The 13501-nt window shown below is 37.5% G+C and overlaps 1 pseudogene across 1 annotated transcript; it reads left to right on the forward strand.

Moving 5' to 3' along the window:
• Positions 1 to 10901: 10901 nt before the first annotated feature.
• Positions 10902 to 13069, forward strand: LOC143569444 (serpin-ZX-like; annotated as a pseudogene). Its single transcript, XR_013141740.1, has 2 exons — positions 10902 to 11382; positions 12069 to 13069. The product of XR_013141740.1 is annotated as a serpin-ZX-like (transcript).
• The last annotated feature ends 432 nt before the right edge of the window (positions 13070 to 13501 follow it).

The raw sequence follows: 13501 nt of genomic DNA on the forward strand, positions 1-13501 counted from the left end.
TGAAAGTTCAAGGGTTTTTCATTTTACTCCACCTTCGTTATCTGGTATGTCTATGCTACCCGCTTCTTCAGCTGTCCCTCTGCCTGTAACCGCATGTGTACCCTTGGTGAATGTATCGTCATTTTTTGGCATTCCTCCGACCACGTTCCAGTTTACAGCACCGGAGATTGTTTCTTTACCGCCTCATACTCTTACTCCATCAGAGGTGGTCGCTAGGTTTGTTGAGTCCACACTGGTAGCGACTACTGGGTTATCTGTCTCGATGTCACCCCCAATTACTACTCTGTCTACACCTGTTATTCCTGCAAGCTTGGATACTCCACCACTGTATGCTCAGGATACCTCTCACTTGAATGTTGATTTTAATTCAAGTTTGTCTGATTCGAAGAGGATTGCAGCTCTAGAGAGGGTGGTTGCTGAACAGTCACGGGTAAATGTTATTCAGTCTCAGACTATTAATCGTCTGGTGGCACAGAATCAAATTCAGACTGCACTGCTTATTGAGATCGGTGATGTTTGATCAGCTTAAGGAGTTCTTAGCATCTCGGGGGGGAGTCGAGTTGCAAGGGTGATGAGTGAAGGACAAAGAAGAGGCAAGACAGAGACGATGATCCCAATGCATCGAAAGATGCAGGTGGTGAGTTGCTAAGAACTGAACAAAATCTTGGGACTCCCACATCTCAGGGGGAGTCTGCGGGTCCGTCAGGCAGTACAGGTGGTGAGAATGTAGTGGTTGTAGACGATGAGGATGTGATGGGAAATGATGATGATGATTTGGTTGATGATGTATTGATGGCTAGTGAGATTGAAAAGATTGGGGAACAGATAGAGATTGATAGTGAGTTGGAAGAAGGAGAGATAGTTGATGATGGTGTAGATCATGATATTCCAAGTGTTGATGAGGTGAAGCTGGGTCATGATGAGAATGTGTCGGGTGATTCGGAGTGGAAAGAACAGCCAAGATGGAAGGAAGGCTGTGCGCAATGGTTCTTCAAGACTAAGAAACCTGCTATTCCAACAATGTTCAAGAAAAGTTACAGTATCAAGGGCTATGCTGAATCAAAGAAAGGTATTATCTGTTGGTTGTATGATGAACAGCTGAAATTGTTTGTGATTAAGCGATATGATGGGGTTCAGTACTTTAAGAAGGCTTTGAGATCGCTCAACACCTTGCCTGAGTGTGAGGTGAAAGATTTGGCTCAGTTGAGATTGATTAATAGAAGTGATGATAACTTTGCGGTTTGGGTTGGAAAGATCGTATGGAAGGAAAGTGTGAAAGAGAAAAAGTTTGATTTGTTGAAGCCTCAGAAAGGAAAGTTGGTTGAGGACAAGGAACGAGGTATGAGGGCTGATGGTAAGCCTTGGATGGTGATGAAATACAAGCCGATTCGATGCTTGAAAGAGGTTCCGATGAAGCTGATGCCCAAGGATGTGTTGAAGGATCTCAAGTGGTGGTATGTTGACTGTCAGACTGTTGAAGCTGTTGGTGGTGGAAGATGAGGATGAACAGGAGATTCTGAGAGTCTATGATCCCATGCACTTAGTTAATTTGTCTCAAGCTGATTTGTAGGTACTTAATGATAAGAAGATTTTCTATATTCCTGCGTGGAAGGATGAAGCTAAGAAGTACCAGAGGGTGGTCTCTGTCTGTTTGAGACAAGGCATTCATGCTTGAAGACGGTGCGTACGTCATTTTTGGATTACATGGCACGAGAATGAAGATAGAGATATGAAGCTACTGCCAAGGGGGAGTCTGTTGGTGCATGATGTCAGTAGTTCAGTATCTCGTGTTTATTAGTGTCTGTAATCGTTTAGATTGGTTATTTTGTGTTGAACTTGGTTTATATGTTCGCCTTTGTTTTTAGCGAACTTGAAGTTAGCGAAGTTAAGAAAACTTCGCCTAGTATGTTAGGCGAAGTTGTCGAGTTATATAAACTTTTAACTTCGACTGTGTTTGTTAGACTTTTGGACGGCTGGTTTAGGTGATTCTCTTAATCACGTGATTGTTTCTTTGGTTATTACACATTGCAATATAACAAGTATTATCATCGATTCTCGTGTGTTTGTTTAGATTTAACGTATTAATCGTCTCAACACTCGTATCGTATACGTGGAGATTCCGCACCCTCGTGTTACGAGATACTCCTGTGTAGATCCGGCTGGGAACCTACACAAACCAACCCTCTTGTTCAACGATGAAAGATCTTTGCCAGTTCTTTGCATGAACTTCTTCACTTTTCTTACTATAATTGCCATGTTCCACTTTAAATCCATGAGCTCCAAATCATCAGGATCGATTTGGTCATAATCTTCATCTGTTAACTCACTCGTGACAATATTACTACCAACCAAGTTCTTATACGAAGTCATAAAAGCACACAAAAAGGCAAAATTTTGTTCAGCCTCTTTCATATTTACATTAGGAGGTGCTGAGAATTGATTTGCTGTAGAAGAAGTTCCAGAACCTCCAGAATTGTTAGTGAAACCAGAAGCCAAAAAGCATGCACTTGGATCACTATAAGTTTTGTTGAACTTTCATTTGCATTTTGAGTAAGAAATGCAGTGATCATCGGAGATACTGTGGAGCTTAAAGGCATACTTCCACCATAGAAAGATGGATCTTGACTTTCTTTTGACAACTTTTGACACTTCAAATCATATTCCCGAGCTTCAATCTTTTGCATAAACTCGGAAGCAGTCAAATCTTCGTGTTTGAAATAATTATTCTCCTCCAACACCATCAGGAATGTTGAGTATGAACTAGGTAAAGCATTTTTAACTGTATCGATCATGTTAGATTCAGAAGGTTCCATCTTTAACTTGTTCATTTCAGCAATTAAATAACTGAAACGAGTAGTCATTTCCTCAACAGTTTCACCTTTGAATAAGTTAAAGTTTCGGAATTGGAATTTTAACATTACTTTCTTGCTTTCCTCAGTATTACCCATACTTCTCATTCTGATGTGTTGAAACAAAGAAGCACTGATCTTGATACTTCCAACTTGATGGAATATATTATCTGGTAATGCCATAGTAAGAGTCGAATAAGCTTTTGTCTCGATCTATAAAGACTTCTTTTTTTCATGAGAACATTGTGAAAAAGCTTTAGGGGTAAAACTAGTAGTCTCATCACCAATCATTGGTACATTGTAAACATCATCAAGGCATCTTAAGGAATCGGGATGCATAGAACCAAGATGTGCTCGAAATCGGGGTTCCCATTTGGAAAAATCACTGAATTTCATCAATCGAGGACATTTGGAATGAGATCCAATTTCAGCATCCATGTGTAACATCTGTTGCATAAGCACGTTCTGAGATGCCAACGCATAAAAACCGACCATTGTAAATAACAGGTTTAAATTTAACCAAAAAGTCAAACTCAAGGGTTAATATTGAAACTTTTGTAACAAATCAGATGAGATAACGAATCAGGATTTATAACAAACTGGTAACAAATTAGATTATAATGAATTAGAGACGAATCAATGACACGTCACTAACGAATCACAAACGAATCAGTAACGAATCAAAATGACGAATCAAAGTGACGAATCAAATTGACGAATCAAAATGATGAATCAAAGTGACGAATCAAAATGACGAATCAAAATGACGAATCAAAGTGACGAATCAAAGTGAAGAATCAAACTGACGAATCAAGAATTAATCTTAACGAAGCAAGGAACACGAATTAACTATAGTTGATAACGAATCAACTACAGTAAATAATGAATCAGATTGTTAGACGGTTGTAACAAACTCTGCCACGTGGCACGAATCTGTTCAGAAAAAGGTAACAAATCTGTTTTACAAAGGACACGTGTGTAACGAATCAAGTATAACGAATTAACTTGTTTAGCGAATCAACCATAACGAATTAACTCCATTGTTGAATCTTCAAACCTTCAAACTGTTTTTCCAGAATTCTAGAAAATATTTCCAGAATCAAGAACACTAAAACTCAACCCAGATTTGTAATACACGCTCAATACTCAACCAAATCATTAAAATTATGGCTCAAAATACTCGTAACTCGATCACGAATCCAATAATCCCAATCCCGTAACACTTAATCCAACAAACAATTGCCAATTCTCACAAACATATACCATGTTCCGTACACATCTTCATCCAACTCAAAACCAATCCAATTCACAATCTGATCCACACAAACCTTCCTTAATCCTTACCACATCAAATTCAATCCGTAATTAACATATTTAACTATTAATTAGTTCAAATTCAACTTAAACTTAAAAATACCGAAAACCAATTGAATACACTTCAATTAACGAATCAATAAACACTAAATCAAGAGCAATCGAATGACCGAAAGCTCTGATACCACTTGTTAAACACGAATCAGATCTATCAATATGATATCGATTACCTTAACAGATCTAATATCTTAAACGGATCTAGTTCATGATTATACTCTTAATTAGGTTATATATATGTATGTATTAATGATTAGATATGTGTATTATTAATAGATTAAGTGAAGAGATGATCGAGATAGTATTTTGACAGAGGTTCGTTACTCAAAATCAAAACTTAAATTAACAGTGTATAAAACACCCTATTTATAGACAATGGAACCAATTCATTACACATCCCGTAATGAATTGGATCCAGTTCGTTAACTTACATACTCAAAAGGAAAAGAATAACGGATCTTTGATTCGTTATGCCCCCATTCGTCAACATTCCATGACGAATGGGAACATACATAACGAAATAGACATTACATTAGACGAACTGGCTAATTCGTTAAACATCCTTAACGAATTAGCCTTACATTAACGAACAAAAGTAAATTACATAAATGCCCTTAATATTAAAATATTAATAAATTACAAACGATAATTACAAAGACTCGAGACGACAAAACCGTGCACTAACAAATCTGAATCCGGGTTGTAGGAGAGTGATTGTGTGTGTTTTTGAGTGTGTAGGGAGGCTGGATGAAGGAAATGAGGGTTTTAGGGTATTAAGAAGGTTTATATACCCCTAAGCCCATGGACTTAAGGCCCATCACCATCTCTTATTCCATCTTTTATTTTCCAAGCCCACACTCTATTATTTTCATTTAACTTAATTAAATAATAACACGCCATTAAGTAAATGAAATTCTTTTATTTATTATGATCAAAAGTAGAATGTTTCAATTGGAGTTCGTTTGATATAGTTTTGGGCTATTCGAGTGTTTTCGAACATAAATCTCAAATGTACGTTTTCGTTAAAAAGGTTTACTTTTCGTGTATGAAATTACATTAAACTTGGTAGGTTGATAGATCGAATCACGATTAATGACAAAGTAACAGACTTCCTGATAAATGGGTTAGTTGGCATGGTTCGGGTTAAACAGATAAGTTTAGATCCGTAAAAAGGATGTGAAATGAAGTTGGTATTGCAAAAAACTTTGTGTGGCGATAAATCGGGTTATAAGGGACCAAAAAGTAGTGGACTTGGTCGAAGAAAACGATTGAAACGACTTCAGTCCAGCTTGAGTCGCATTTTCATGGATGCGATTGTGATCCGGGATATGAGATTGCAATTCGGGATATGCGATGGCGATCCGGGTTACGCGATTGCGATTCAGGATATATGCGATTGAGATTTGGGGTATGCGTTTGCAATTTTGAAGCCCCATGCGAATGCGATTCGGATTACCATGTAAATGCGATTATGAATTTCCATGCGATTGCGATTGGGGAAAACAATAACATCATTAACTAATTTAAATCAGTTTACTAACTTAGATAATAAGGTTTAGAAAAATAGCTGATTAATACATATACTTGTTACATGGTTAGTCGTGCCCAGCTGAAGAGAGGTGTTACTATTAGCTCATAAACAAACATGATCCAGGTGAGTTTCCAATCCCATTTTTACCTTTAAACATTTTTGGGGATAAACTCAAGAAAGAATTTAAAAGATGAATGTGAAATGTTTATATAAGAAATTAAATGTGTAACGAAAATGGAAAGGCAAGAAATTTAATAATAAATGTACACAACTCTTTTATGTTAAGCTGTATGAAGAAAGTGACAATGTCATGATGTGGACATGATGGAGGTTGTGGTACCTTATACCTGTCCACATCATGAATGCCCATGGGCAACATTCAAGTGATTATGTGATAGACAAATGTTCCTTGTATGGATATGAGTAGACGTTCCTTTTATGGATATGCATAGATGTTCCAATATAGACAGGATAGTAGGTTGTTATGGATTGGAAAGCATGGGAATGAACACAATATAGGATTGAAAGACTACACTATGTTTAGGGCACGATTTGTGTGTTATGTGTAATATTCATTAATTTTAAACCCAAAAACCTACCCGTTTTAAATTTTTGGTTTTGTGTTTATTTATATATATAAATTTTTTAATGTTATTAACTAACTCTTTTTCTTACTATCATTGTACTAAATGGTTACTAGAGTGATGAAGTTAGTGTTTTCTATAGAATACGAAAGGTTGGCGCAAGGAAAGCTATTGGATAGGAAGGTCGCACGAGACGCTGGGGTTGGCCGTGTGTTAACCCGATACCTTCTGAAGAACCAATTACTAACACAAGAAGAAAGATAGGGAAACTGTGCCAGAAAAGGGTACCGACTTTATTCTGCTATTCAAGCTGCTATTGCTCAAGTTGTGGCTACGGAAATGAAGAATCTACAGCCAAAAAAGTCTGTTGTAAAGTTATGTTAGAACCACCGAGCGAACCAAGGAGAACTCTTAGAGGGATGATGAGACTGAGGAAGGTGGCTCGAGCGAATTCAAGTATGTGTGGGTTGGTAAGAAAGAAAAGGATCGTGGTGGGAAAGGGCTGTGATCTGCTGAGGATGACTGGTATGGGAGATACAATAGTCACTCTCCAATGGATAACTGCTATGGACAAATTTATCCAAATCAGTGAGTGTTGTCCCAATCAAGCGGTGGAATTTTCTACCCATTCGTTTGATGATGAGGCACTATTCTATTAGGAGATTGTTGAGCAAAGAAAGACTCCACGGTAAATTAAAGCTATGAGGTGTGATGATTTGAAGGAGATGATGATGAAGTGTTTATGTGCTAATGTAGAAGTAGAGAGGGTTGAGTTGAAATTTATGAATTTGAAGGCGGGTAATAAGGCACGCGGAGAGTATACCACTGACTTCAATCGTATGGCCAAAATGGTGCCCGATATTGTAAATATGGAGATGAAGCGAGTTAGGTGTTACTTAAAAGGACTTCCACAGAATGTCTGAACCTTGGTCAAGGCTAGTAAGCCGACAACATTTGACTCTACTGTGGAGTTAGCAGATAAGGTTTACGATGACATTGTCGTGGATGATGGGGAAGTGGGGGAGAATAAAGAGATTAAATGCGTACTCTTGCTAAACGACCTGGTACTCAGTTGTGGAATTATAAAGATAAGAAGCCGAAGGTGTGGGAGAAGAAGTCGTGTAAGATGTGTGGTAAGATACGTGTCACAAATGTGGGAAGGTTCATGGTGTAGAGTTCAGGATGGGGTCTAACACGTGTTATAAATATGGAAAGGTGGGACCCTATGCTCATGAATGCAATGCAAAACCCACGTCTTACAGTGGTGCTAAGACGGGTCATATGGGAAGGGAATGCACAGAGGGTGAAGCTGGGAGAAGTTAGAAGAAGGATATTGACAAGTCTAGGCCTAATACCAGGGCCTATATGCTGACTTAGGAACAAGCCAAGCAGATTCCCAAGGTTGTGTCAGGTATGTTTCTAGTAAATGGTGTTCCTACTTCTGTGTTGTTTGATTCATGTGCAAATAGAAGTTTTTTAGCTACGTTATTTTGTAAGTTAGAAAAAGTGAAATGTTGTCGTGTGCCTAAAACGTTTACAGTAGAAACCACTAGTGAAACATCTATTAGGATAATGAGAATGGTAAAGAGTTTGTAAGGTAGAATTAGAGGGGCGTGAGTTACCTGTTACACTGTATGTAATGACCTTAGGAGGGTTTGATGTGGTTTTGGGAATGGATTGGTTGTACGAGTTTGAAGCTCTGATAGCGTGTAATAGTAAGTTGATAAGTTTAAGTATTTGGACGGTGGTACAGTGACGGTATATGGTGACAAAGAAAGTTCAGTGTTTAACGTCATTTCAATGATAAAAGCTGAGGGTTTGTTACGGCGAGGGTGTAGCGCAACCCCTTGCGTATGTTGTCAAAGCTACTGCCGAGACAAAAGAAGTGAAAGATGTTCCTGTAGTGTGTGACTATCCGAAATTGTTCCCAGGGGACCATGGTTACCATCGGAACGAGAGGTAGAATTTCAAATAGAGTTAATACTAGGAGCACATCTCATCACGAAAGCACCTTACCTCCTGGCACCATCCGAGATGAAAGGGTTTCATAAGGCCGAGTGTTTCCCCGTGGGGGGGGGGGGCACCGGTGTTGTTCGTTAAGAAGAAATACAGAAGTATGAGAATGTGAATATACTACCGGGAGTTGAATAAGCATATAGTGAAGAATAGTTATCCATTGTCACGGATTGATGATTTGTTTGATCAATTGCAAGGCTCTTGTTGGTTCTTTCGAATAGACCTCAGATCAGGATATCATCAATCGAAAGTGAAAGAGGTGGACATTCCTAAGACTGTTTTTCGGACACAATCTGGACACTACGAGTTTCTCGTGATGTCATTAGGGTTGACGAATGCTCTAGCAGCATTTATGGATATGATGAGTATGGTAGGCCATCCAATGTTAGACAAACCAGTTATCGTTTTCATTGACGACATTTTGATTTATTCAAAGAATGAGTCTAACCATGCCGAGCATTTAAGAGAAGTATTGGAGGTTTTGAAGAAAGAGAATCTTTGTGCAAATTTTTTGAAGTGCGCATTCTAGTTGTGTGAGGTACAAATTCTAGGTCATATAATTAATCTTGAAGGGATCACCGTGTGAACTCGCTAAGATTAAGGCAATCATGAATTGGATGACACAACAAAACCCAACTGAGATACGCAGTTTCTTAAGGCTGGTTGACTATTTTAGGAGATTCTTTTATAACTTATCCAAGGCAACAAACTAACTCCCTGCCACCTGGAAGCAACGAAATAGAACTGTCATTGGTTCAGATCATAAATAAAGATGAATCAACTTTAATAACCCTAGATCTAGATGGATGATTCAGACCAAATCGGACCTGAATCGAAGACAATTTACACCTGAATCATAATAAATCGAAGTTTATTTGATAAAACAACATCAAAGAGTCAAAATTGGAACATAAATTAGGGGTTCGACGTCATCTTCTTCGGCAAACCCTCTGGCGACGACGAAAATTGGGGCGGTTTGATATATATATGTGTTGACCATAGATTGTGGTTGTAGATGAGCTAAATCTCCAATTTCTGAATCAAACATGCCAATATGCAATCTTTATCCCTTTCAAGAACTCTAATGACTAATGGTTTAACTGATTCGGCCATATATATGCATGATTTGCAGATCTGACAATTGTAGAGGTGGAGGTGGCTGGTTGAAGTAGTTGGTGTCAGTGGTTAGGTCAGCCGTTTTGGAGATGGGTGGTGGAGAGAGTTTAGCGAGAGAGAGAGAGAGAGAGAAAGAGAGAGAGAGAGAGAGAGGGAGAGAGGGAGAGGGGGGAGGGGGGTAAATAGACTGATAGACAAAGTGGTGGTATCGACAACAGGTGGGGGTGGGGGTGGTCGGCGGGTGGTTATGGTTGTCTAGTTCCTGATTGTGGTGGTGGATATAATAGAGAGAGAGAGAGAGAGAGAGAGGGAGAAGAAAGATGGCGATGATTTGTAGGAGAGAGAGAGAGAGAGGAATTTGTTTTATGTATTTTTATATTTTAGTCTTAATTATTAAATAACTATGTAAATTACAATACTGCTCTTATGTGTCTTGCACATGTTCAAATTTAACGAGATAAATTAACTAGATTAGTACCAAAGGACGTAAGTTGAAAGGAATTTGAAACATAAAGTATGTTTTTTGCCATTTCTTTTGCTAAAGGACATCCATTGAAAAAAAAACATAAAGTGTGCCTTTTGTTATTCTGTCTTAAAAAATTGTGCCCCAAAAAAAAAAGTGCCCCTGGTGGACGCCACTTGGCACACCCTAAGAGCTAGGCCTGCATAAAATAAATGGTAAACGACCCAAGAATTTTACGTGGTTCGGTCTCAGCGGGGGACCTACGTCCATGGGTGCAACTAGGTTATTTCATTGATAAGGTGTAAAGATTAGAATTACATCACATTGGTACAAATAAATACTCCCTCCGTCCCATTCTAAATGTCATGGAATCCAAAACACACAAATTAAGAAATGTTTGATCATTTTATTTTATGAGCTGTAAAATGACAATAATGTCTTTTAAATTATTATGGCTAAAAACCATTTTTTTTCCTTAGCTAAAAAAGTATATGTTAGTAAGGGCACAATTGGTAATTGAATTTATATGTATAGAAATGACATTTAAATTGGGACAACCAAAAATAAAAAAATGGGCATTTAAAATGGGACGAAGTGAGTAATACATTAGGGTTTTCAGCTTGGGCCCCAAGAAACCTAACATGGGCCAAAACCAGGCTCAAGATCTCCAAGCCTTCATATATCCCGACAGGTATATGGTGATTGCGTGTTACTGTATTTGGAGACTAGAAACGATCTACCATTTTCAAATAAAGAAGGTAACCCAGGGTTACTACTAGACGAAATCAAAGCTCTCTAATTCTTATGTTTAGCAATAGGTTTAAGAAAAAGTCAATCACCTAAAGATTAAACTAAATTTATTTTAATGTAATTTGTTAGTATTCGTTGCTGGCCTCTCACGTGTTCTAATAGAAGTTGCTTTTCAAAGAAAAAAAAGTATATATGGTGATTAATTAAGAAAAAATAAACCAAATTTTGATAATTAGATATTTGAATGAGTAGGGTTTCATAATTAGATTATAAATACTTCTTCTTATTGTCAAGTCCAAAACATCATCGTGTTTTGGTTCCTCCCACAATGACGGACAATGAGCTATCAATCAGCAATCAAACCCACGTGTCAACCATACTGGCCACCCACCTTCTCTCAACGTTGTTTTCTCACCCCTGTCCATGCAGGCCGGCCTGAGCTTGGCAGCCGCTGGTTCTAAAGGCCGAACACTCGACCAACTCCTCGCTTTCCTCAAAACAAATACCACCGATGACCTCAACTCTCTTTATTCGCAGCTTGTGTCTGAGACCTTAATCGACGGTAGCCCAAACGGCGGACCACAATTGTTTTTTGTGAACGGGGTTTGGCTTGACAAAACCCTTTCACTTAAACCTTCTTTCAAAAAGGTTGTGAAAACTGTTCATAAAGCCGCTTGCAAACGAGTCGATTTCAAGACCAAGGTTAGTTTCAAACTTTATTTTAACATGTAGTCGAACCAAGGACCACACCTAGAAATTAGTAACCCAAACGTATGTATAGTTATTGCCCAGATTAATGTGCAATATGGGTTACAATATATATTTCAGATCATATTTTCTAGTTTTGCCTTCAATGATCATGTTAGTGGACTGGTGTTTCACAGATTGTTCATTGTACGCTATGTTAGCTTGTTCTGAACAGTTCATAAAAACAAACAATGTTTCGCTTGATTTGGCTAACCGAGAAGTTTCGGTCGGCTATCATGTTTAGTTTGTGTCGTCGTGTTTTTTCAACAATTATATTATCGCATAATATTCATATATAGCTTAAATATCTATGATAAGATTAAAAAAATCATTAGAAAGAAATATTAAAACCTTTAATAAACATATATAAACAAACAAACATTAATGAAAATGAGAAGATGTAAACGTAAACATTATCGAACGTTTATTTTGTAATTTAAATAGTCGAACGAAGTTCTTTGTTCATTTTCATCCATTTAGTTAATCAAACACACATAACCGAACTACTTCTCTACATCACAAACATTTTGCCTAACGTTCGGTTTGTGAGTCTTGGTTATTTTGTTTACAAAATTCAGTCTTGTACACAATTTCTTATTCATATAGCTAACTTATTATAATTTATTGATTGATTAACAAAGGCTATCAAGGTACCCAAGAAAGTGAATTTATGGGCCAAAAAGAAAACCAATGGCCTTATAAAAAACGTCCTTCCTGCTGCTTCGGTTAACAATCTCACCAGGCTCATCTTTGCAAATGCCATCTACTTCAAGGGAGCATGGAGTCAAAAGTTTGATCAGTCAAAAACAAAAGAATATGACTTCCACCTCCTCAATGGCAACAAAGTTAAAGTTCCTTTCATGACTAGTTCGAAAAACCAATTAGTGAGTGAATATGATAATTTCAAAGTACTTGGTCTTTCCTATTCGAAAGGTAAAGATGAACGTGAGTTTACAATTTATATTTTCCTCCCGGATGCAAAAGACGGCCTTCAATCTTTAGTACAGAAAATTGGTTCCACATCTGACTTTATAGAGCGTCTCATTCCATGCCAAAAAGTAGAAGTCGGGCGGTTTTTTATACCAAAATTTAAGATCTTATTCTGGTTTGAAGCTTCTAATATGCTAAAGGAATTAGGTCTTGTATTGCCTTTTAGTGATGATTGTGATTTTACTGAAATGGCTGACTCAACTGTGGGTGAAAATCTGAAAAGTCTTAATGTTTCAAGCATTTATCATAAAACGTATGTGGAGCTTTCGGGAGAAGGTATTGAAGCCGCAGCGGTCGACATAAGGTCGATGCCGCTTTTCAGTGCACGACCACGGAAGTACAAAAGCGCAAGAAGGTTGATTTTGTGGCGGATCATCCGTTTTTGTTTGTGATAGGAGAGGATGTGTCCGGTGCCGTGTTGTTTATTGGACACGTGATTGATCCGAGTGTAAGTTGAAATCTTTGGTATCATGAATACGCTGTCTTTTTTTTTGGTCGTGACTTGTTTCTTTTCTTTTTTGCTGTTGATTTTTGTGCCAACTGGTTTATGACTAATGCATTTTGGCAATTTAATTCAGATTATTGTTGATGATTTGTTATACCTTCATTGCTTTTATGGGAGTATAGGGCAGGCCGGTTATTAATCAATAAGAGTATTCTCAGCCTCTCCTTCATCCATATCTTTATAATTACACTGCAAAACATTACGTTTTTCTGTCATATTCAATTAAATAATATTATTTTATACATGTATCATTACAGTTTTTTCTATTCTCTACTCACAAGCAATTCAACAAATATTAAAAATTAAATAGGGAAAAACAAAGTTTCCCCAAATTTAATTTACACTCACAATCATTCAAAACTTCACCATATGTTTACAAACTCTCCTCACATAAATATAGGGAATGCTGTAATAGTGTCTTTTGTTTTGAATCAAGAGTTTTATGTTGGTTCATTTGGACTGACGCTAGGGGGTGTTTGGGATTGCTTATGTTCACCAATTTATAACTTATTAACTTTTTGAAAAGTAATAAGGTTGTTTAGAATTGTTTATATTGTAAGAGAAAAAATTTCATATATA

This window comes from Bidens hawaiensis, unplaced genomic scaffold (assembly GCF_021521415.1).
Source record: "Bidens hawaiensis isolate Kalapana, Puna unplaced genomic scaffold, B.hawaiensis_p1.1 tig00024484_1, whole genome shotgun sequence".
NCBI classification, from domain to species: Eukaryota; Viridiplantae; Streptophyta; class Magnoliopsida; order Asterales; family Asteraceae; genus Bidens; species Bidens hawaiensis.